The sequence below is a fragment of the Chinchilla lanigera genome, unplaced genomic scaffold, assembly GCF_000276665.1.
Source record: "Chinchilla lanigera isolate Chin_1 unplaced genomic scaffold, ChiLan1.0 scaffold00012, whole genome shotgun sequence".
In the NCBI taxonomy this organism is placed as follows: Eukaryota; Metazoa; Chordata; class Mammalia; order Rodentia; family Chinchillidae; genus Chinchilla; species Chinchilla lanigera.
In genome coordinates, this window is record NW_004955413.1 from 3,100,269 (window position 1) to 3,126,016 (window position 25,748).

At 41.0% G+C, this 25,748-nt stretch overlaps 1 long non-coding RNA gene across 5 annotated transcripts in view; it reads right to left on the bottom strand.

Moving 5' to 3' along the window:
- Positions 1 to 282: 282 nt before the first annotated feature.
- Positions 283 to 25,748, bottom strand: part of LOC102009031 — a 43,806-nt gene continuing 18,340 nt past the window's right edge. Inside the window, exons 5-13 of one of the 5 annotated variants that reach the window (XR_001233027.1) lie at positions 25,488 to 25,685; positions 12,797 to 12,920; positions 11,925 to 12,127; positions 6,086 to 8,516; positions 4,866 to 4,940; positions 4,381 to 4,483; positions 3,312 to 3,454; positions 611 to 817; positions 283 to 498 (exon numbers count right to left, since the gene is read on the bottom strand). This is a non-coding gene — a long non-coding RNA (uncharacterized LOC102009031). Of the gene's footprint in view, positions 499 to 610; positions 818 to 3,311; positions 3,455 to 3,997; positions 4,488 to 4,865; positions 4,941 to 6,085; positions 8,517 to 11,924; positions 12,139 to 12,477; positions 12,700 to 12,796; positions 12,921 to 25,487; positions 25,686 to 25,748 lie in introns of those variants that run through there. The other 4 variants (XR_001233024.1, XR_001233023.1, XR_001233025.1 and 1 more) reach the window with 4 other exon arrangements.

Genomic DNA, 25,748 nt, shown 5'->3' on the forward strand with positions numbered 1-25,748 from the left:
AGAAAAGGAAGAGAAAGAGAGAGAGATCTAAGGATGTGGAAAAGATGCCAACAGGATAAATGGAAGAGAGAAAATGTAAGAAAAAAGAAGGGAGCAAAGAAAAAGAAGATAAAAAAAGTAGGAAAGAAAAGAATGGGAAGGGCAGCAGTGGATATATAGGAGCACACATGGTTGGAGGAAACACTCTTTCTGAAAGGGTTTGCCATTACCCATTAAGCTGTACCCCAGCTATAGCTTAAATAGTTATAGCACTAAATAAAATGCACACGATCTTCAAGGGGGTTTGTTTCTCATTTGTATCTAAATATTTATTTGTGGAAGGGGTTTCTATAGTAACTTGGAAATAACAGAAATTCCCACCAACTCTGCAAAGACCAGAACATCTTCACACTGTCATTTTGAGGTTCTGGGGAGCCAGCAGTCAGACTGAGCCAATAGTGACATCAACACAGAGAGGCAGTCTCAAAATTAGGCACAGGCAGTGGCTGTTGTGAAAGGCTGCATGGAAAAGAGTTTGGGGTTACTGACCAGTTTGGAGACAAGAAGACCTCAAGTCTCCACAGCTCTGAAGGGTTCTTAACTTTCCCGAAAGATAAATGCATTTTCTCACCAAATCAGATTATCTTGACTGGTTTTTAATCTTTCAGAATCTGCCAAGAATGGTCAGAAGTTCCGCCAAAAGACCTGAGACTTTGTGTCCAAACTTGTTACTGGTAGGAGGACATTAGGGATCAGGCAGCAGTTGAGAAGACACAGGTTTGTGACTCATAATGAAGTGCCAGTAGCTGGGGATTTAGCTCAGCGGCATAGCACCTGCCTGGCAAGTGTGAAGTCGTGAGTTCAATTCCCAGTACCGGAAAAAAACAACAAAAACAATCAAAAAACAAAACAAAATCAATGAAGTGCCAATATTAGCAAGTGAATTGGTAATTTTGATAGAAACTGAAGAAGAATCAAGATAATATGTAACACAACATCTCATTCTAATCCTTAGTCTTCAGTGGGAGAGAATATATAGAAACTGATACAAGTCACTTGCACCTGACTCAGGGCCTTTCCTCTTTGATGCTGAGCCAATTTGGAATTTACCATTAAGAATTTGCCCTGCAAGTGCGCATATATGGCAAAGAAGTGGACTAGAATATAACATCAGTAAGAATATACAGTTTTATCTGCTCTACTTACTGTTAGACCTCTATTGCCTAGAACAATACCCTTGATAATGTTCAAATTAATAAATTCCATGTCTTATGTGTTGTATATTTGCTGTTTTGAATCTTTGAAAAATCTCGAATAAAAGAAAATGTCTAGGTAGGCTTTCTTCCTGGGGTATCTTTGCCTTAGTTTCAAGGATTTAGATGTTCTACCTGTTGTATCTGCTTCTGTTCCCTGCGTACTTGCTCAAAACCTCTCTTGACTTCTGCCTGTTGCCTGATCCTGCATCCTGACTGCTGGCTTGGATGATTCTTGATTCTGCATGGATTCCTGGCCTTTGTGCACTACTATGATCTGAAATTGTATGTTCCATCTTCTTCTTCTGCTTTCCTGACTTTTGCCAGAGATAGAGTAGGATTTTAATTTATTTTCATAATAAGCCCAGATAGTGTGAAATTGGGATTTGAAGCTGTTCAACAGTTTTTCTGAGGTCATAGATCTAGTGACAAAAGTAAGACTCACTCTCTGGTCTTGTCCCAGGCGTGTGCTCATAACCACCGTGCTTTCTGCATTTTCCAACCACAAAGCCCAGCGTTAAGTATGGGGAGAATGGGCATATCCTTCAATCTTCCCCGACATTCCTTGTGGCTGACTGCTATGTAGGAACGGGATGCTGAGCCCTGAGCTCTGTAATACTAGTTGGCGTCTATGTAATAGTGGTAAGGAATAGAATGACTTCACGCCATGTTGCAAACATGGTTAACCTTGATCTGAGAAATTTTTTCTCAAATTAACCTAAGCTACAATAAAATTGAATGAGCTTAAAATAAACCACACATAAAATTACTGAAAGTGGAAATATAGTGCAACACTACAAATTCTCATAGTTAATCATATTATAGCTACAAAAGAGTTGCATCTTACTGTCATCCCTTGAGATTTAGTGGTTTGACCAGATATTTTTAAAAATTTCTGACTTTCTATTTACAGCAAGTCCTTAATACAGTGCGGGGACTGTATAAATGTCCCAGCACTTGAATTTTCTGACTTCTTTCCATATCTCATGACTGATGCCATGCAGGAAAATAAAAATGTATGGGGAACATACTATGTGCAGAAACTTCGTCTCAAAGCTTCTCGAAGCTCAGCAGATACTTAACCCACCTACAGATGGAAAGTCTATAAAAGAGGTGTTGGGGTATGGTTGGGGGGGTCAGTCTACAAGATGATAGTTGACCAATTCTTGTGGAATGAGACAGGTGCTATAGGTAGAGAAAATAGTTTGTTGAAAAATAGGAAGGTATGATTAAGGAGTACAACATGGAGTAGTAGGGAGGCCCCCACATGGTCTTCTCTCTGGCACCAACAAATATGCAATTTGAAGTTATCTTTTGGCTTTTATTTTCTTATCTATAAAAAAAGAAGGAGTTTGCATTGAATGTCTCCCCAGGTATTATAGAATTTAAAATCCTCTGGTCGTGATCTGAAATCACACCATTCTAAATTGTCCCATACCCCATCTAGCACATTTTTACTCTCCCTCTAAACATGCCATCAAGGAATACTTCATAGATCACCAACTCGTGACACAGCCACAAAAGTCCCTTGGGATAAAAGCTCGCGGTGTTGTCTCCCTAGAAAGATTTGGCCACTGATCAAAGCCTGACAGTCATGAGCAGGCAGATTAACTCAGTCATTTCTGGGCTTCCTATTCAGTTCCTGGATTAGCACATGGCTTCTTTAGCTCATGACTAGTTCCCTTTTTAGGCTGTCTTAACACATCCAGTGGTTAATCCTGGCCTACTAGCAGCATATGCTTATGGCCAAAGGAAAAACAGAACAGAGTAGGTATAGGGTCTATTTGTTTAGAGCAGAGGGACACGATGATCTCTTGGATTTTCCATGCATTATAAATTCTAGGAGTGCTGTGCTTTCTTAAAGCAAAGTTTTAACCCTTTGCCAGTTTGCAATTTGTTAGCTGAGTTTCTGCTGAGAGGGAAAAACACGTACTGGGCAGGGGCCAGCAGGTGGTCCCTGGCAGCTCAGGCGCACCACGTAGAGCCGCCATAAACCAGAAAATGTTTCTAAAATATGCTTCCTTAGCTTCCAGCCCTGATTAAGGGCTCCTTTATCCCCTACCACTGACTCATTCTTACCCTTCAGTCTACTGATTACACCGGTGAGGCGCAGCTGTGTTCAAGGTGGCACGTAGGTCTCCCAACGCCACTGATCTGAGTCAGCCGCACAGGGGTGCTGCGCGGTGAGGACACGCAGGCTTCACCATGGACACGGCTCCACACTGCAAACAAATAACAGGCAGTGGAGCGAGACGGAGCAGGGCTGAGCTCCAATGCTCAGGGCAAGTCTTCCTTGGCCCTGCGTCTGCCATGGTATAATGGATGAATTATTAATTATGACTTATCTCCAGGACAAAGGGAGTGTGTGGGTGATTCTCTCCAAAGACGAGAGTACAAAAGACTATGCCTGGGGCTCAGGCTCTTATTAGTGGCAGGTGAACATCTGGAACAGAGGAATAAAGATGTGTTTTATGTTTTTCACATCACCTTTCAGACAAGCACTTAATAAGTACTAATTCATTACTTTTCAAAGCATCCTTGTGGGAAGGAAATATTATTTCTACCCCCCACAGACAATTTTGAAGATTGAAAAATTTAGCCATTAGGAAAGAATTTCTAAATGAAATGTTTGCTCTTTCAAGCACTATTTGAGTACAACTTTAAAATTCAAACTATTTCTTTTTCTAAATAAGGGAAAAGTTCATCATTCTAGGAAATGTTTAAGATATAGAAGCATTTGTTTTGATTCAGACTGTCAGAACAAGAATGTTTGGGAACTCTTAGGACCTCAAATAAATATTCCAGTGGAGTCCCATTTATTATTTTCTTATAATTCCAATTTAAAAGACACAATTTCACCATCTCACAGCCCCAAATTATACTGGTATAAGCCCTCAAAATAATTTCTCAGGAACTGTATTCTGCATTTCCTATAATTGAAAATTAAACAGAATTTGAGCTTAGTAGATGTTCAAGTCTTAAATGATTCCTTCCTTTTAAGGGAAGTGAAGATCTCCCTGTCATGTTGGCTGGAGTAGAAGAGAGGAGAACATCAAGGGGAAGTAAAGAGTTGGTACAAGGACCAAGATGAAAAGTCCATGTTTCATTTTATAGCTTTTGTCATTGTCACGATCATCTTCTTCATTACCGTCACTATGAATTCTGTAGTATATGGCACCACAGTTCAGAAGTATCTTCATCAACACTGATCACATTCCATATGAACTCCACAAGACAGGTCCTGTGAAATTCTGCCTCCAAAAAAGACAAAGTAAATATCAGTGGCTTTCTTGGGAACTTGAGTGCACCAATTTGTAACTCTTTCTTTTCCCAGCTTCAGTGCTGAAAAAAACCTATCAGGGAAAACCATATACTTATGGAGTAAGATGTCTGCATGATGTTGATAAAGTTGTTATGGAATATGACTTAGAATGGGGGCAACAATGGTCTTCTTAAACAGAAACTTGCTATTAAGCAATCATTCCCACCTACACCTTGAACCGTCACAGTCTACCCACAAAGGTAGGGGCTGTATTTATGGTTCAGAACAGTTCTGTATACAAAAATATGAAAGTATATCCAAAAGAAAGAGGAGGTCAGTTACACAGGTTCAGTTGCTCATCTCAAGCTCACCCGCTATCCCTGCCTCTGGGAGAACTGATGAGGGTTTGAAGGGAGGCCAAGTGTGTTCTCTTCAGGGAAGTCTCTCTACATGTAGGAAGATACAAGAAGAGAGGACACTTATTCCACTTATTCCCTTTAAACGTATTTCCTCCTCCATCTGAATATTGCACTGCTTTGTTTTGGTAAATATTTTAAGATTCTTTTTTTCACCCTCTCTTGGCTGTTATGTTAGCTGGTGGAGATAGCTGATCTGCCCTGGTCAGTAGAGATTAAGCAGGGGGCTTTACCAATACAGTGATGTCTAGCAGTCTATTCTGGAGTCTTTATAATGCAGCATACCCCTTTCTACTTTCTGCCAGGAAAACTAGGAAAGGAACTTTAGTGTAGCTCATTTTTATACCTAGTTAGATCTCAAAATATGTGTTATTTATTCTATCTCAAAGCAGTCCTCGCCCAGTAGGTGTTCATGGTACAGAAGATAAAAGCCAACTTTTTGCATCTGTCTCTCCAATTCACCATCCCCTAGTACCTGGAGTAATTCAGCCTCACCACTTAAAAACCTCTCTGCTGACAATGTTTCTTTGTCTCAGTCTTGGCATTTGGATGTCTTTTCATCCCGATCCCTTCCTCTCTCAGGAATAGTGATTAACCTTCACATTCCATTTTCCTAAGTACATGGAACAGACACTACTATATTCCCAAAAGGCAGGGGCAAATTGGAATGCCCTTCTAATATTAGTGATATGGATGCAGGAGCCCTACAGTAGGTATTGTAAACTGGACAGTCAGGTGGTGGACGTACTGCAGAGGTAAATGGACTAGAAAGAGCAGGTACCTGGGAAGGTGTCAAAAGGGTAGTGTAGAGACCTGGGAAGACAGGAAGCTAGACTGGGCCACAAGAATAGCCAGATAGACTCTGATGAAGCTGCCTACCGTGCCTCCTCTTTTGAGGTCCCAGTGCCCTCTGCATATGTCACCATTTGTAAGGAATATTAAAAGGCCTGTAGTGCAGCTAAGCCCAGTTTCCAAGCCGTGAAGATTCTTTCTCCTAGTTAAAAAAAATAAATTGTCAATTGTCAAAAAGTCAAGTTTGAGTTTCTCTTCTTTGGCTTTTTTGAGTTAAACCAAAACTCAAAGGTCACATTTTGCTCAGTGTTGGCCCTTTGGTCATGGGGAGCAGCAAAACAGGCATTGCCAAGAGAGGACAGGAAAGGGATGAGCTCCTTCACCTGAGGGAAAATGCAGAGAGGGCGATGACATGCCGGCCACACGAATGCATGATCTGTGGGCTGGTGCCAGTCCAGTAATTATTTGTTGGTGCCTGCAGTGAAATAACCTGTAGATTTTTCTGTAGGGAAAAGCTGGAAACTTTCTGAGCATAAATGGTTAGAGCATTCCCAGCATTTTAACACAGTATGCCCTGACATCATTTTTCCAACTCTATCCTGAGGAATAGCAGCTTCTCATGATATGTTGGGGGGAAAAAGGTTTGGTCCAATAGCTACAAATGCTAGCTTTTACAAAGTTAATTTCTTTAATGTAAATATCTCTCTATAATGTGAATATCTTGAGCATATTGTGTGCATTGTTAATCTCCAAGAGCAAACTATATTGACTTTGATTCAATTTTATGTGGCCTCTAAAACCTTTTTAACATCATGTTAAGTAATGTCCCATGAAATATAAACACTTCTTCATAGGGCAGTCTAACCTTATTAGAACTAAAAACAGTATTTTTCCTTTATACCTGACTTTATCTGCTACTTATAAAAAGTATCTACATAATGAATTCCACTTGTTTGAAATCATCAAAACTGCCATTTTGAATTTAATACATTACATTTCCACTTCCTCTTCTGCTCAGAGAGAATTTGTTTATTAAACCTTTCTAAAAATGAGATACAAGGAAAATGTGTGCTCTGGCTCGAGTGTCCGCAACATCCATTGACCATCTCCAGAGTCACCTGGGAAAGCTGCGCTTAGGCCCTTGATAGGCTTTTCGGTTTTGAAGGACTAGAAAGATCAGCAGCAGTAGTCTACATACTTTACTGAATATCTCATAGTATCTCAAAGTATGTAGTAGTAGTCTACATACTTTACTGAATATCTTGCTACAAGTCCTGGTTAAATTTCCAGAGTTCCTTTAGGCAAAAGTCTGGCTACAAGATGAAAAATGATATCTTTAAAAAACTCTTGAAATGAAAGCTTTTTTGCAATAGTAAAGTGAGATTCTGTTTTTAGTGTAGGCTTTATTTCCATTTTGTATTCTAGAACCTAATTGGTATAAATTTGCATGGCCATCCCTGTGTGCAGTCTCAGTCTTTGTCCTATGTCAACTTTGATAAAGATCTCAGTAGCTCTTCATTCTCCTACTCCCAGATATCCAGTCTCACAATGGTAGCTATTGCCAGATACCTCCCTGAATATTTATCATTCCCTCCATCCTTTTCTTCTCCTTTTTAAACTGAATGTGTAACACTTTTTCAGCTTCCCTTGCAGCCAGTATAGTCATGTGAGTTAGCTCCGTTCAATGACAAGTGCATGCCCCTTCTAGGAATCCTCTCAAAATGTAGCTGTTGTATGCCATGTACTCCTTTCTTATTTACCCATCTGTCCATCATGCCCTTGGAATATCAGTGTGAGAACTCTAATCCAGCAGCCATCTTGAACTCAGAGAACATGGGCCATCTGGATAGATGCCATGGAAAGCTTTAAGGAACGTGCACCTGATGTCCAGAGCTATGATCTCAGTCCTGAAGCTGTGCCCCAACTTTCATTACATAGGAGGAAAACAAATTTCCACTTTGCTCAGTTCACTAGATATTTTGTTGTTTTCTTTTATTTGCACAGGTAAACTAATAACAACTCTTTGCAATGAGTCTTGGCAAAATTTCCAGCTCTGTTCTGTTCCCACTAGTGGCTGCCACTTCTCGTCTGACCTGTGGGCTCTCTGTATGATGTCTTGAGCGGCTGAAAGGGGTACAGGACTATAGCGAGTTATATAAATCTTACTTTTCATACTGAGATTAAACTACTTTCCCTCAAGAAACATTTCTACACTTGCTACAAGTCCTGGTTAAATTTCCAGAGTTCTGGAAAAAATTGATTCTTGCTACTTTTACTAATCTTTGGTTTATTTTAAGAAGTGGTGAATTTTTGGAAAATTTTACTCTTTTAGTTTTGTGATCATTGTTCCTCTAGCTCTAAAAAAAGCACATGAAGCTCAGCTAGTAAGTTCACAGGACAACCAAATGTAAATTGTCTTCAGTTTCTGTGGGGGTTTTAGAGGGATGGGGTCAGCATTGAGGATTAAACCCAAGCTCTCACGCATGCTACATTAGTGTTACACCACTGAGCTGCACCACTAGCCCTCATTTTCACTTTTGAAGTTCTCATCCCAATTTAACTGTCGTCTCATAGTTTGGGTGTATTGGGGGTCAATTATGGGAATAAGGAGGTGGCTTCAGTGAAAGGGATGTGGGGCTTGAAGGGCACAAACTGTGATGATGTAGGTTGGAGGGACAGGATGTTGTACACGGAGGCACATCCAAGAACAGCTGGTCCTGTATGAAGCACTCGCAACCTCCAGCTACTCTCTGTGCATCACCTTCCTTGCTTCCCGAGCACCGCCATCACCAGCATGTGTTCTTAGCCTATGAGCTGGGTCAAAATCAAAGCAGCCATGAGATACCAGAGAAATGTATTGGCTTTATTTGCATTATTGCCCATTTGCTTTGCATTATTTGTATGACATCTGTTAATTAGAGGCTATACTAAGTTGAAACCTAGTCCCTCATTATATTCTATAATACATTTCTCTGCTATTTCCCTGGATGATTCTTTTTCTAGTATCATAGTCTTTGATCCAAATTTCAGTGATGGTGATTAGCAGCCCTGTAACACTCCCTTGAATGCACGTGTATAGTTACCTGCCTAGCAGATTCTCAGAGATAACTAATGAGCAGTGAAAACTGATGCCTAAAGTTACACACCTGGTTTTTGCTATCAAACCTTATGCCTCTCCCTAGCATTCTCCATCTGCATAAGAGGGATCGTAATTCACCCAGTAATTCAGTGAAAGAAAATGTGGAGTAATTTCACAGTTCTCTCTTTCTTTTGTACCTTCAGCAGTTCCTATTAGATTCACCTCCAAAATGTATATTCTTTCAGGCTAAGCAATACAAGGTGGCAGAGGAAGCACTTCAAATCTCAAAATTCAACATCAGGTAAGTTTGTTCAGTGGACTGGGAGATGCTAGACCATCTAGTCCCAAACTGCTGTGATGAAGGAGGAGAGGAAGGAAAAGGGTGCACCACCTCTGGCTGTGACACTTACCAGTTTGACTCATCGGCCAGTCACCTGGCCCTACCACAACTGTAGAAAGATTGGAAGATACAAAGGGAATAAACAAAATATTTAGGACACTCTCCTGACTCAGTGACTTCTTATCACTTTCCTTGCTGTCACCCAAGGCACCATCTTTGCCTGAAATATTACAACTATTGCCCAACTAATCTTTCTGCTCCCAATCATGTCCCCATAGTATCTACTTTTCCATTCTTACACCCTCATATTTTTCACTCTCCAAGCAACAGTTAAGAGTGATTTTGTTAAATATGAAATAGATGGTGGTGCAATCCTGCTTCAAATTCTCGAAAGCAAAACTATCTCGTGACCTCCAGGGCTCTAGGAGCCCTAAACTCAGCACGATTCTCTCACCTGCTCTTCTACGGCTACTTCCTGCCTCACTGCAGCAACTACCCTGGCCTTCTCGCTCTTCCTGAGCACCTGACTTCAATCCTGCTTAAGGCCTTCACACATGTGTGCTTTCTGCCTAGAATGTCCTTTACTCAAATGATTATATGGATTTCTCTTTCATTTATGCCTTTCCCTTTTATTTATGCCTCATCCTCTTGGGGACTTGGACCACACTGTATAAAACATTTGAGTTCTAACCACACCTCATCACCCAACATCTTAGTTATTTGTTATGCTGCTAAGATAAAATACCAGCACCCAAAGTTAAAGGAGGAAAGGTTTATCTCAGTTCAGTTTGCAGAGATTTCAATCCCTAGTCAGCTGGCTTCAAAACAGGGCAGCAGAGGGGCATTGCAGTTTCATAAATGGAGTTGCTAAATTCCTTACATTTCACAAGAGGTGGATTAAGATACTCAGATGCATCTACATCTCATATTACCTTCAAAAGTTCACAACAAGGACTATCAGTATTACCCACAGTACTAGAAGGAGAGATCAAGGTGTCCTTAAGTGTCATCAAATTAGAGTAGTCAACTCTGGGAACCCTTAAAGCCATTAATAAATTTTATCTTTACAATTCTATTTCTCTAGAGCCAGTCCCAGCACCAAAATCTGTATCAGTCAGTGTTTACTAGGGAAACATTTAATCCAAGATGTACAATATATAAGAATTTACACAACTGGTTTACAATGACTACCCAGACAGTCCGGTGTGGGAGAGTGCAAAAGGGTTATCTGAGCACTGGATCTGAAGGATCCAGTAGAAGGCCTGGGGCTCAGTGTAGTGTCTCATGTGAGTCCGCATCAGGAGGCCAAAGGTCTGCAGTGAAAGGCTAAAGAGGCTGCTGGGGCTGAACCATCTGCGCAGGAAGCCAGGAAATGATGCCCAAGGTCAAGGCAAAGACTGGAGCACCTCTGAAGAAACAGAAGCCAGCCTTCCTTCTTTCTTTCCTGTTTAGATCATTCAGGTGACAAGCTGCCCTAGGGGGGGTCTTCTGTGTTCAGTAACAGAGCTATGCTGAACTTCACTCACACAGACTAGACTGATCCAATTTAGTTGGGTGTTTCTTACTGAAATTGACAAAATCTGTTGACTACCACACCTACTAACATTTTACTATGCTATTTCTTTCACAACACTTGTCCCTTTCTAACATTTTTTTTCTTTGTTTAGTTGTTTATTGTCTGTCTCCCTTACTTGAATAAAAGCTCAGTAAGTACAGAGATTTTGACTGCCCTACTTTCTGTTGTTTCCCACTATCAAGAGCAGGGACCAGCATGGTAGGTTTTCAAAAGGCATGCACTGCAAATGTGTACTAGTAAAATAAAATAAAATAGAATAACAAAAGACATGTGATATTTATTGGTTATCTAGTAAAACCATGTCAAATAACAAAGCAAAGATATTCTTAACAGCAAGGAAACTGAGACAGTAGGACACAGCCCTGCTCTGACCTGGCCACACCGCAGGCCACAGTCTTGCTCTCCTCAGTGCAATTGGACAGTGCTGCCTATGATTCTTTAAGGTCTCCTTGAAATCCCCCAAATTGCACTGGTGGGAATGCTTTTCAGGAGACCTCAGTTCTATTCACCTTTATTGCTGATGTCAGCCAATACCAGGCATCGGAAAAGTGGAGAACTAGAAGAAGACCAACACATGCAGTGGAGTTTTGGGGGTGTTTGTTTGCTTTCTGTTTTCTAGAGTAGTAGGTAAGCTTATTTTCTTGAAGATAAACCCACAGACAGATATCCTGTAAGTTACCATCAGTCCCTTTACATACTATCTGTGGTTCTGATCCAAATTTATCTTCCTTATTTATTCATTCTTCTTTGTGAAAGATGTCTAATGTATCTAATGTAATTTAATCCTAGGATATTTAATTCCTAAGTAAATGCTATACTTTTGTAGCAAGACACTTGGGGAACAATTATGATTTGCCATTTTGTTCATGTGTGATTAAGCTCACTAAAAGGAAGTTTTGTGCTGTTTATTTTTTAGTTTTTCTCTTCTATTAGTATATATTTGGTACCAGGAATCAAACACAACCTCATGCTCACTAGGCAGGCACTGTACCACTGAGCTATATCCCTGGGTCTATTAGTATATATTTTGATACATTACATTCATCTTGGGGAATTGGTACATATACACACATAGCTTTTGAGTGGAATGGCATGCAAACAAGGTCTGTTCTAGACATTTGCGAGAGCCTTTACTAATGAAGCTGTGATCTCCCTATCCAAACTGTGTATTTTAGAGACAGAACCCATACTTGGATGGCGAGTTGAGACCAGAAGTTTAATACTCACTGGTTGTAGAATAGTAATGCATGTAGCCACAGTAGAGGGACTTCTACTTTTCTGCTGTGGCTTCCTCCTCAAAATCCACATGAGGTATGGGGAGCAGGCATCCTCCATTGATTGTATGTCATTGTTGTATTTCTGTAGTGGCAGCATCTCATTTGTCATTCCCACCTGGGTTTTCTCACTCTCTCTCTCTCTCTTGTTCCCTACTGGAAAATTACTTGTAGACAGATTTTTAAAATGTATGACACCCAGTTTTCTTTTATGGGGCTCTCTAATAGCAAGAAAAGATGCTATTATAGTCTCTCAGACAATGACTGCTCTGTGAAGGCATCATAACATGGATGCATAAGGCTGTTCACACTGAGTATGCAAAACATAATTTATGTAGAGCACATAAAGGTCTTTACTGGTGTGCTGATGCTCAATCCCAAGTAAGAGTTGGGTTAAGGGAGGGATAGGTTCATTCATTGCATAGTACCCACAGAGTAAACATTCTGAAAAATCCTACTCAAGAAATCCACTTTGTGTTGATTAATCTGATATCTCATAAACTTACTTGGTCACTGGAATAGTTTTAGTTTTTGCTTGACAGACTAGTACTCAGTTCGAAAATGCTGCTTTCATTTCAGCAAAATCTGTGGAGGCATTCGGGCCACAATGTCTAGAGTGCTATTGGCATTCAGAAGGTAGGGGCCAGGAATGATAAACATCACAGAATATAGGGATTAGTCTTTCCAACATTCAAAACAAATCACACCACTTAATGGAGATGGCACTCCTGTCAAGTACAAAATTAGTTGCATTTTAAAAATTATAATCTAGGCCAAATTTCTCATTGTACAGATGGAGAAACAAGCTCAAATAGAGGAAAATACCTGTGTAGGTCCCCACAACTGGGTGCGCCGTCTGAGGTTATACTGAAATCCACTTTCCTCCTTGCTCCAATTTGTGCTCGCCTTTTGGTACCAGATTATCTCTGTTAATGCTTATGTTACTAAACTGGAAAAAAAGGAAAATAAGTTATTTAAGAGTATAAAATAGAACTTCCTTTATACATCTACACTAAATGCTGATAGAAACATTGATGAATGGGTTTTTTCTTTTTTTTTTTTTTTTGAAAAAAAACTAAAGTAGCACAGGAGAAGAAACAGAACTAGCTCCTGCTTTTCAGGGGCCATATGCCAGGCTATTTGCAAATCCTGGCTCTTTTCTGCCCCATCAAAGTTTTGACATTAAGATCATTGACTCTGTTTTGCAGATGAAAAAACCAAGGCTTGGAGTACTTAGGTAACATTCACAAGGTCACAGAGCACATGGAAAGTAATGGAACTGGGATCAACCTGGTTTCTGTCTGGCTTCAAAGCCTGAGTACTTTCCCTAGGTCATCCCACCTCCCAATCACCAGTTCTTGTTCTCAGAAACTGGAAACACATTAAAGAAGGAAAGGAGGACTTATTTTCTTCAACAAATCCATTTCCATCTTAGTTACATTTCTGTGATTAAAAGTAACAAAAATCAGCCCAAGTATGCTTCAGTAAAAATGAGCATTTGTAGAGAAATACTGGCACTCATGGAATTGAAGGAGAAAAAAAGTTGCACAACCCAGCTGAACAAGGGCGGGAGCTGGTGATTGCGTGTGGTCACAGCTTGCACTGCCCATGTCTGTGAATCTGACTCAGCCCGAGCTCCCAGCCCTGGTCTCAGGTCCATTCTTAAGGAAGATGATAGCTCGGATTCATTAGATATTCACCTTGGTCCAGCCAGTTCTGTCTATTGGGTGAGGGTGATGGGCCCCAGCTGATCGGCCTTAAGCCACAACCCACAACCCATCTTAGGCCCCATCATGAGGCAGTTGCATCCTTCATATCCCTCAGCAGCATACATTTCCATGATTTCTTCAAAAAGTTGTCTACAAACTTATAATCCATTTCCTCCCCCTATGCTTTCCTTGTGAGCAAACTCTCCTTACTTATTATAGCACATTCTTCTGATTGATAAGATTTAACACTGTACTCTCCTAAGAGACCTTGCATTTTAATAGAACATAATACACTGTGATGCAGCAGCTATTGATGGAACCCCTTGCACAGTGAGAAGTCCTGGATAAGGAATTGTCCCATCCTTCCTTAAAAGGGTTCAAAGATGAAACTGCCCTGCAGAAGCATATTACTGACCAGCTTAGCTAAATAAAAAGGGCTGTAACTGTGGCAAGGAGAATTAGGGGAAGGAAGTGGCCTTGGAGGAAGGGTTCCATGTCAGGGAACACTCATGGCAAAGGCCTTGTCTCCCACGGGGGCCTGCCAGGATGTCGCATCCATGTCCTGCGAGGAAGTGGAGAAGAGTGGAGCAAATTTCACTCTGATCAGGTCTGTAGCATCTACAATGGAAGCAAGAACCAGTTTTCCAGCACTAGCTGTCTTTGTCTTGTAGCCCACTGTGGCCCTAGGAACATCTCAACGTTTCCCTCTGCGTGGCATCCTGACTACTGCCTGTGTCCTCTGTCATTTTTCTTGATGAACCGCCATGTGGGCTTCTTCAAGGTGTGCAGGGAAGCAGCTGAGCTGGGCTTATTCTACTGAGATAGGATTGTGATCAAGACATGGAGCTTTTCTCATGATCTTCATTTAAGAAAAAGGATTGGTGGATTAATGATCTGAGTTGTTTATATCTCATGAAGTGGTTTATGTTAAAGGCTTCATGACTGATGTTCACATTTCTTTTGAAGTTTAGGTATTTCATAATGATATTCCTCAGCAAACTGCCTGTTTTATTTCATCTCTGTGCCTATAACAGGCAGTGAGGAAGATATGTGGAGTTGGGTTTTCTCACAGGACATTTAAGAATACACCACATGAGCAACTGCCAAATTTGCTCTGTGACAAGGGACCACTGGATACTGGGATAGTACCTGGAGAAGTTGGGGAAGGGTGTATTCTGTGTAGGAGTTAAAGAGCTGGGCAAGGTTAGTTAAGGTGCTGCATGCCACCTTGAAAGTCAATAAAATACAGCTTAGCTGAACACTTTCCTTGACTGCAAGCAAATTTATTTCTGGATTCCCTCCCCACACCATTATATAGCTATAATTATCCTTTAAAAATTCTTTAATTAATTTAATTCCACTGTGGTTAAAACCATGCTTTGTATGATTTCAACCCTCTTACATGGATTGGGATTTTTATGGTGCAAATATTATTGATTTTGGTGAATTTTCAATATACCTGAAATGTGTGTTCTGCTGTTGCTGGGCAGAGTGTTTTATAAATTTTAACTACATCAAGTTGGTTGATAGTGCTGTCTTCAATATACTGAATTTTTTGTGTACTTTCTTTGTTCTATCCATTGCTGATTTTTGTTTCTCCTTTAAGTTCTATTGGCTTTGCATTATGTGTTTTGAAATGCTAATATTAGATATATATATATAAACATGTAGGACTATTGACTTACTGATGAGTTGACCCATTTATCATTATCAAACATTCTTATTTCTCCTTAGTTGTGGTCATTTTTCTGAAGTCTGTTTTTATATTAATATTGCCATTCTAGCTGTCTTATGATTAATATTTGAGGGGCACATATTTTCCATCCTTTTATTTTGTGTCTTTGTAATTAAATACACATGTATTTAGCTGTAGCTCACAAGTACTTAGTATGTAGCTCGGTCATATTTTATTTTCTAATCTATCTGTGTGTTTTGGTTGAAGTGTTTACTCCACTTAAATTTAATGTATTTAATGATCATGCTTAAATTTATTATCTTGTGTTTATTTTCTATTTTCTCTGTGTATTTCTCATCTCCTTTTCCCTCTTTTTTATCATTTGAGACTTTTTATGATTTCATTGACAATATTAACTAACTTTACTACCTGTTTTAAATTTAAAGGGACAGTCAAAGTTCCCAGCCAACATTTTAAACTATTAGAGTCTACCGTCAAACGATGTGCTTCATGTTGTAGTCTAAGCAACTTTTGACAGAACATTTTCTTTGTCCCTCTCCCCCATCAAACTATGCTATTGTAGCCAGAACTTTTATGTCTACACAGGTTATACGCACAACAAGTTACTAATTTTGATTTAAAAGTCAAGTTTTTAAAGAAAAAACCTACAGTGTAAATTTCTCAATGTACAACATTAGCCACCAATTCAGAAAAACCAAAGGCAAAACTCAGGTACTATTTTGAGTAGGTCAAACAATGTGCATCTGTGGCCCCGTGGGTCACAGATATCATGGTGAGTATATTGCTCTGTGGCTAGGGATATTATATTGAGTACATTGCACTTACCCACGTATGAGGCATCAATTGCCATACCTGAGTAACCCCTCACAGCTGCTACACAGGTCCCTTGGGGAGAACCTCCTGGCTTAGTCAGCTTTTTCCATGCTGAAGAGCATTCAGGGGTCCCCAGGCCTATGCTATTACAAGCAGAGCTACACTGACCACGTTTGTCCAAGTGTTTCCACTACAAGTGTAAACACTGAGAAATGAAATATCTGATCAAAGTATAAGACTGCTTTATATGTTCATAGATAAAATCTAGTAACTTTTCAATGTATCTCTGGTTGGTTGTCTCTCCCCTAGTTAAAGGTATCTGCAGGCTGTCCATGGGAGTTTTGAGGCTGGATGTTCAAAATTTCAGGGCTGTCTACCAATAGCAACATTGCAACAATGCATAGAGTACTAAATATTTTGTTTTTTTAAGAACCCTGTAGCCACCATTGCTTAAATGTCTGTTTGCAGAAACAATTGCAGGGTGACCTTCCTAGATGTTCTCTGTGAGGTCCAAGACAGGGAAATGCATAAAATGGTTTCTTCAAGTAGATCTTAAGATTTGTGCTTTACAGGGTAAGACCTCACAAAGTGTACTTCTCCCTAATTGGTGATCACGTCTCTAATTCTGTCATTTTTATAATCTAGTAAATAAGATATTTCTTCTCGGAGTGACTTTAGATATCATGCAATTCACCCCTCTCACTTTCCAAATGAAAAAATAAAACCCAGAATTCTGGAGAGGAGTGACTTGTTCAGGTAGTTTTACTAGAGCATATTTGAAATCCAGATCTCCTCATTCCCAGACCAGGTTATTGATCTGGAAAGAAAGGAGCCCGAATATAGAACCTTTGAGATGGAAATGGTTTTAGGAAGTCTTAGAAATCGTACTTTTCTTAGATTTCCATGATGTATAGAAATCTTCCTGACATAATACTTGATGTTTCTTACAGTTGTAGTTTAAGCATGTTCTTTGAAAAGGCAGTTCCATGTTGAAAAATATGTACCATCACTGAACAACTTTGATATTTAGAAAATCTCTTTAAAGTGCTTAAGTCTACCTTATAATTTTTGCCTCTTGAATATTCCCACTATTTGCAGCATAGATGAATCAGGTTCCAGGTGGCCCTCCGTGCCAGTTCGCTCTCCCCCTTTGGATATTGGATTTGTCAATGTCTCCCGTAGAATGTTGCTTGCAGAAAAGGACAGGCCCTGGGTCGGGCAGTGGTCTGATGGGTGCAGGGTACAGCGGGGCCGTCCTCTGCTTTGATCTGCTCTTTATACTTCTATTAATAGACTCCCAACATGTTTGGCTTTCTTGGCAGCTGCATTCCTGGGCTGATGGTCAATGGGAAACAGCACTTTTTTTTTTATTTTTTTAATTGACATCTATAAAGCTAGACCCCTTCCTCATCTGTTCAAGTAATTGGTAGTAGAAATGTATTTGTTAAAATTTCTATGTTTCAGCTTTTGGCTAACTATTCCTGTCTTTTGTGAATGTTTGAAACCTCACACAGATTTGATAAGTAGCCCTTCTGTCCTTCTGTAGAAATCACTGAAGACACAGCGGGGTATCGTGGGAGTGGGAAACAAAATGATCGTGTCCAAGTTGATTGTAACTGTGAATGCACATCCATGTAGTTCGCAGACACAGCCCTTATTTCTCTGTTGTTTTTTGTTTGTTTAAATATGACTATCACAAAAGACTATTAAATGTCTTTTTTAAAACAAAGATATTCTATACAACTTTGGCAACCTAACTGCTTGGTACCCATTTTAAAAAGAAGATATAGGGTTAGCTCCACATGGCCAGTTCTCAGTGAACCCATGCAGACTCTTAATGATCATCTCTTTATAGATATTAACTTACAAATCTGCTGAAGGAAAATAGGGCATCCAATGCCAAAAATATAATGCCAAAGGCAGAAAAATATAACTATTTTGGAAGCAGAAGAAACCAATGTTCGTCCAGCAACTTGCTGTTTCAAACTCTGTTGATAAAGGCTGATGCCCAGAATAGTGTTCAGGGTAGACAGGACATGCAGATTGTATAAGTCAAAGGGTTTGGAAGGTCTTGGGAGAAGACGCGGTGGCCTCTTCGTGGGAGATGCGGACACCCTCTAGGAAAGCCAGAGGGAGGGTGGGACTGGCACCAACTCTGCCCTTCCCAAACTCTGCCCTCCCTCCCCTCCTCCTCGCTCCCTCGCTCCCTCCCTTCCTCCTTCCCTCTCTCCCTCTCACTTGTCACCATTCTGCCTGCAGCTCTTGGAGTCAACTCTAGCCTTTTTAATAAGACAGTTTGGAAGAGAGACAAGGCTTTTCAGTCTGCGAGATAAAAATAAAAATGTCAGTGATCAGATTTTCCACATATGGTCTCAAATGATAGATGAAATTTAAAGCTGGCAATTGTCCTGAGCTGAGAGGACACAGGCCGTAGAGGCTGGAAGGAGGTTTAGGATTTTGCTTTTTTTTCCTTCTCAAGTGATAATGGACAGCCCCAAAACACGAGTTCTTTCCTTTTTAAGGGCAGTGAAGGTTGGCAGGCCTTACGCATTAGCAGCCGACCTGTTCAGAGACATTTTGCAGACCCCTCCTCCACTTCTGTGAATAGGTTTTCCCAAAATTCCAGGAGGGAGTCCTCTACAGACTGTCCATCTGTTCTCAGGCATGCAGGGAATCTGGGTAACAATTACATTTGGGAATCACCTGTCAGAGCTCCGGAAGAGAGACCATACTTTTACACCAAGCCCTTGGAGATTTTTTTTTTTCCTCCAAGACAGTTCTGCTTTAGGGTATGGTGAGAGATTAGAAGGAAAGATGAGAATGGGGAGGAAAGGATTTATATCTCAGCTGAGAAGGGCCAGAGACCAAGAAAGATTGGTTTTTGCCCTGACTCAAGTAGATGTGCACATTTCTAGGGCCAAAGCTCATGCAGACACTGATCTATGCACTGGAGCTCTGGGTGTCAATCCATGAGACCTAAGCTTTTCCAGGATTGTGCTGTGTTCCGGGACTGAAACATCTGGTGAATTTGTTAAAACACAGGTTTGGAGCCTGCCTACCAGGGTCTGATTCACTGGTCTGCAGTTAGGCCTGAGAATTTTCAGGTGTGCTGAGTTCTCAGATGATGCTATGCTGCTGGCTTAGGCGCTACACTTGAAGAACCTCAGGTCTAGATCACAGATCACTCTAAAGAACTGCTAGCAGGTTAGTAATCATGCTTGGAAAGTGTTATCTACAGGCATGAGTTCAGGATATATTTAGCAAAAGATGACCTCAGGGACTGAACCCAAACTTGAATATGCTCCATGGATAGGGAGGGGGAATTTGAGAAAAGGAGCAGTCAGATGTCACAATCTACACCTTTGAAAATGACATTGGGATTTAAGAAAATGCCATAAATGCTAGGAGCATTTCATAGTATCTATAACCCAGTCCTGGCCTCACAGATCTATCATTCTCAGGAAGAGCTACCAGAGGGAGGCCAGAAGCCCAGCCTAGGGGCTGAGAAAGCACCACCTCACACATGCATTGCTGAAAGAAGCCACCAGTATCTTCTCTCACGACAGAGGTCAGCTCATCACTGCACCTTTTCCTATTAAAGAGTCCTCCACTTGAGAGCTCAACTCCTGAAAATACACTTATAGCGTAGACCACAAAGACAGTTACCACACTTAGGAGCTGAAGAGGGAGATCATTTGCATTTGTGGACCCAGTAAAGACTTGGCTAAGCCCTTGTTTTGCCAGCAAGGCAGATGGGTGTGCAGGGGATGTACAGTTCCCTCCCACAAGCATTATACAACCAGCAAATTCATGGTGGAGTCTATTCTTTTCCTCAGCATCACTCTGGTCATGGCCTCATTAATTTTACAGTCTAAGTTGCTGAAAGTGTTAACATGTTAGTAAGGGTCAGAGGGCTCTTAGACCCTTGAGTCAAGATTAGTAACTGAATTCCTCAGCAGAATTACTTCATAGCCAGAGGCACAAATGTTTGGAGAGCTTGTACTTTCAGCCCACTCTCCCTTTTGGTCTTCTGGTTTCACTAGTGTGAGGTCCAAGTTAGTGTACACTATGAGGAAAAACAAGTCCTGACTCAAAACAGGAGCAGAAGAGTCCATTCTGGTTTCTTGAGAAAGGTCTTAAGGTCATTTAACAAGTTTCTAGTGAGCAATCACTATTTGCCAGGCACTGAGAATATAGTGATGAATCAGAAAGGCAAAGTTTAGAGTTCTGTACAGGAGGCATCACTTGAACAAGTCAGCTCATAAATCCTTAATGTGACTGTGAGAAATGTTGTGGTAGCGAGCAAGGACTCAGCAACAGTGGACACAATACTGCTTTTCTAGGCAGGTCGTTGCCAAAGTTTGGACTTTTTGCTCAGGCAAAGAGAATTTCAAGTGAAGTCAGAAAAAACCTAAAAGAGGTTTAAAGAGTTGATTAGAAATAAAAGTAAAGAAAATTAAGATAGCTCAAGATTTTGAGTCAAATAACTTGCTATATAAAAGTATGTGCCTCTTTGTAGAGATTGGTGGCTTCTCTTTTTCAGCCAGATGCACAAATACATCCTGAGTGCCTGGCTAGATGGTTTCAGGGATTAAACCAGCATAGACCTACCTCCTCAGCATGATTCTACTTCTTGGGGACCTTAATTAAAGACATAGACATTGCATTTCAAAGAAATAGTTAAGATTCTAAAACAATTCTTACACTATGAGTATGGAGGCACCCACACTTGGAAACATGTCATAAGTGTGTGCCTTCTATGGGAAAGATATGAAGAAGGCTCACCTCGTGATCGATACCTCCAGGATAGCCACCCTGACATGATTCCAAGCAGGTAAATGACATGATCTTGCTAGCAACCCAGCACACTGAGAGGACTTCCAAGGGAGTGGTGGCTTTAGGGAGCTCTTCAACCTAAGCTACTAAGAATACCACCAAAAAAACTACAGTTATTCCCTTGGTTTAGGATTTTGCCTTGAGTTAAACTGCAGATCTCACCAGAGAAGTAGCAGTCGTTGCCCTTTATGAATACAACAGCAGGAAATGCTTTATTAGATTCTTTCTAATCAGAGCTAGTTGAAAGCACCAAAGAAAGGCCAACAACTTGGGAAAGTAGAGTGTGGAAGACGGTAGAAGGAGGAAACCTGGAGAAGCCACAGGGAGGAGCAGGCCTTCTGGAGGGGAGACAGGGCTGTGCACTATTTGAAAGTGTCTGCTGCTCCCAAAGGGTAGACGCCCCTGTGGTGGCCACTGCAAACTGCCAACCTGCTGTCAACCGACTGACACAGTTCCTGGAAATTAATAGTTGGCTTACACTTGCTCCCAGATAAATGTCACCAGCGCACTGCTTTGATAGCCATAAGCGAGCAGAGAAGCACTGAAAAAAGTCCCCAATGCAGCTCTGGCCTGCACCACTGGGCTGAGTTCTCACAGATGTTATCAAGTTTGTCCTGCATGGAGGATAGGGGGTGAAGCAGGGCCTGGGTGGCCCAGGGAAACATGGGTGGCACTGAAAGCACAGCAGGTGAAGAGTTTGGTGGGCCCCTAATTAGGCTGAATCTTCCATCTGCCTTTTGTCACCATCACGTAGAGAGACAATCCCAGCAACAATAGCATGACACAAATTATGAAATGATTACTGCTCACATCTCTGAAGCACGCTTCTCAGCGTGGGGACACCCATTGGAAAACAATGCCCTGCAATCACACAGAAGGGAAAGTGACAATGAGAAGCAGGGCGGGTGAGGCCAGCTGTTCCCCTTTGTGGGGGAGGCAGGGACAGGCAGGGTTATTAAAAGCTCCATGACATACTTTGGCTTTGGTGGTGAGGTTATGTCTCAGCCTGTGGGATCAGTCCCTCCAGAGCAGATAGGGACGATACTAGTGCCGGCCTGGTTGAGTTATTCATGTCCACGGGACTTAATCCTGCTACATGTGTTCTCTCTTTGATAAGGCCCTGCCTTATGTCTCTGTGCTTGACTTTTCACTTCTAGACAAGGCAAAAAGAATGATTCCCAGCATTTGGGCAGAATGGTGGAGAGGTCAGAAACGCTCTCCCCATCTTCCTTTCAGCTGATTTCTCCTGAAGCTACCATGCTCTTGCTGCTCAGTGGCCCTGGGCTCCCCACTCTGTACCCAGGGCCCCAGCTGTGCTATATACCCCCCTTGTTTCTGCTTTGCTTAGTCCCATAATTTCTTTCTTTCCTAATTTCTCTAATGATTGAAATCCCTGAGAACTATTTCACATTAAGGGACTAAAGATGATTTTGACCTAAAATGTTACCTCCTCCATAAGTGTGTGTAATTTTACAAGGTTGTGATGCTAAGGAAAGGTTCTAGGATGGTGCAATGGCTGCCTTCCTGGTGGATGAATGACAAGGTGGTTTGAGAAAGGATTTTTGCACCCTCCCAAACCACGCTCTGAGAGTGAATATGTAATTTTCCCAAGTCAATCCATCCCTGATATGCTGCACCCCCTGATGTGGCAGAAGCTGCTGGAACGGCATGGAGCCACTTACTAGTAGGTCCAAGTAGGTGTACCTGGCATTGGTGATGATTGGCTCCTGTACTGGGAAGAAGGTGAAGCTCTCAGAGTGGTCCCAGCTCTTTCGCTGAGTCCAAAGACCAAGAAGAGAGAGGACACTCAAATGTGTAACTGGTAAATCCTTTCCTGTGACAGCAACCTGCTGGGTCTAATGGGAAGCAGGGTTTTTCTGGGACATGAGCCTCACATGTGGCTCCAGTTTATGATTCATCTTTGTCAGATCATCTCCAACCTGGTTTGGGGTGGGACACACCATGGCACTGCAATTTTCTCAGGTTATGCATGCCTCCCTTAACCAACCACTACCCTGCTGCATAGCTAGACCCATCCCTTCCTCTCTCTTCTACCCAAGCCCTATTCAAGTCAGAATCACTTGGGCAGAACTGAGCAGGGATGATGCATCAGAATGCATTGAATGATAATAATTATAATAGCTTCCTTTTATCAAGCACTTATTCTGCCCATTTGCTGTGCACACATATTCGTATATAGATGATCTCATCTAATCTCTCCAACCACCCAGTTTTACACTATTTTTTTTTATTTTACTAATGAGGAAACTGAGACTTGGTATAAATAACTTGTGCAAGGGGCATACAGCTAATACCAAGCACATATTCACAGTATTCTGTGAACTCAAAGTATGGTTTTTCCCCAGACTCTATGCCCTGGGAGCTAGTAATACCTCTGCATCTCAGCTGGGTTTATGCCAAGGGCCTGGGTTTATGCCCAGGGGCTGAGTCTGCATAGCCTTAGTGATCTACAATCATATTCACAGGAGAACCAAATAAGTTAAGTCCCAAATCCAGGGAAGTAATGGAGACCAGAAAGTAATTTTTCATTTTACCATAGTATTCTAGTTTTTATACAGTACCTAGAAGAAAGTATATCAGAAGCATCTGGCTCCCTTCTCACCTTAAAAAATTTGATTTGCAAAGGACATAAGAAGACCAGCCACAGAGGTGCAATGGAACAGTGTAAGTCATACCCAAAGGGCTCCACAGGGCTCTGAGGTCTGCAAACCGGCTCTCCTCTTTGTCATTCACTGGGCACTTTACAAAGATGCCTCATAGATGATGAAGAAACAGGGAGAACTTCTTAATGACCTTACCTAATTCCTACTTGAGATTTGGATGCTCGGGCTTGTGATGTGTTACCTAGCAGGAGCAAAACTGAGATGGTTGATGCAACAATAACAAGAGAAGCAACCTCTGAACAGAGCTGGGTCTTGTCTTCAGCTCTTCTTGCATATGCGAACCACCTGCTTCACTCTGAGCCCAGCCTTGGGATAGGGAATAGGAGCTAAAGACTGAGCAGCAGCCAGAAGGCTAGAGCCAGAGGTGATGTCCAGATTCTGCCTGGTCCATTTAACAAGTGCTTAATAAAACTTGAAATCTGACATATTACACCAGACTCTGGGTGCACAGTAACACATATCAGAAACTGTCTTTGTCTGTAACAGGATTATCATCCAGTTGGGAATGTAAAAATTTTAAATGAAATGATATAAATCATTTATATAAATCTTTGGTAATACAAAATAAAAGAAACCATACATGGCAGAGAGAAGGATTATAAACTTGTACTAAAATTTCAGAGGCGGAATTTCATGGAAGCAGGGCCAGAGTAGAATCAAACATGAAGGAAATTGTTGGAGAAAAAGTAGAGGATCAAAATTAAAAGTGAAAATGGCTAAGAGTGCAGCTTAATGGTAGAGTGTCCTTAGGTTCCATCCCCAGGATCAGAAAAAACAAGCAAGAAAGAAAGATTATAGGCAAAATGACTAAAATTATTGTTTCATGCCAAACGTGTTAATTCTACTGTTTTGGGGGGTGAAATTGTAGGGTATCCTAAAATACTTCCTCTAAGACCTTTTATGTTTCTCTTCCTATCTTTCTGTCACTTGAGATTACTAAAATCTTTCTCATACTTTTAGATTTCAAGTCTAAACTTGTTCTTGCAGCCTTTCCCCAAAATTCCAGACTAAGTTGAATTTTATACTCACTGCATTCTTACAATAGAGTTACCACACCTTTGAAAAATTAATTACAGGCTGCCTTATATTGTTAGCTAATGATTTTATTCATATCCCTAATGAAACTTTAAGCTTCTTATGGGTAGGGCATTTCTTGTGTATCTAGCACATTGCTAAATATGTAATAGAAGCCCAGAGGATGTTGAGTGAATGTCTTCCAAGCATTGGCTGTCTACTCTTATTTGAAGTTCTTCCAGGCCAGAAGCTGCACACAACATTACAGAAGAGTCAGGCACTTGGTGATCTTGATGGCTTCTGTGAATTCTTATTTTAACCAGAATAACTGCTTTTTATTTTCATAAAACATCTGGTATCTTTGGAAATACTGTTAGCCTTCTCATCTTTATCCTAATATATTAGGGTTCCTTTGCCTATTCTTAAAGGCTCTGGGACACCTTAAGGCTTCAACAATTCAACATTTCTTCAATGACTGTTTAGTATGACAGTGTAGGGTAGCTTTAAACAACTGATTGAATATGTCTAGCCTAAAGTTCCACAATTTGTACCATTAGTATAATTATGACTCTACCCTTAGATTCTTTTTGATGACAGAACAATTATAAGCAAGAGAAACTTGTGCAAAAACTAAACAAGTAAACAAGAAAGAACAAATAAGGGGAATTGGAAGGAGACACATCCTACAAAACTCCAGAACAGAAAGGTAGCCAAAGATAAGCAGACATTTCAGTAAGTTACCCACAACCTTTATCATTTCTTACCTTTCCTCTCTTCTACCCAACTCTGCCTGGAAACTTTTAGCTTGCCCCAAATCAGTACTGCTTGACTCTTGGCTCAAGATCTGAAGATGGCAAGACCAGGAAACAATGCTCTCAGAGGAGGAAGGGCCTGGGCTTGCACGAATGGAGTATTTTTCTGTGTGCTCGTTTCTCGTAGTTCTGAGATTCATCCTGTAGATCCTGATTTCCAAACAGAGATATTTAAAAACAGGACCAGTGTTCTGTCCTCACACTGGCATCATC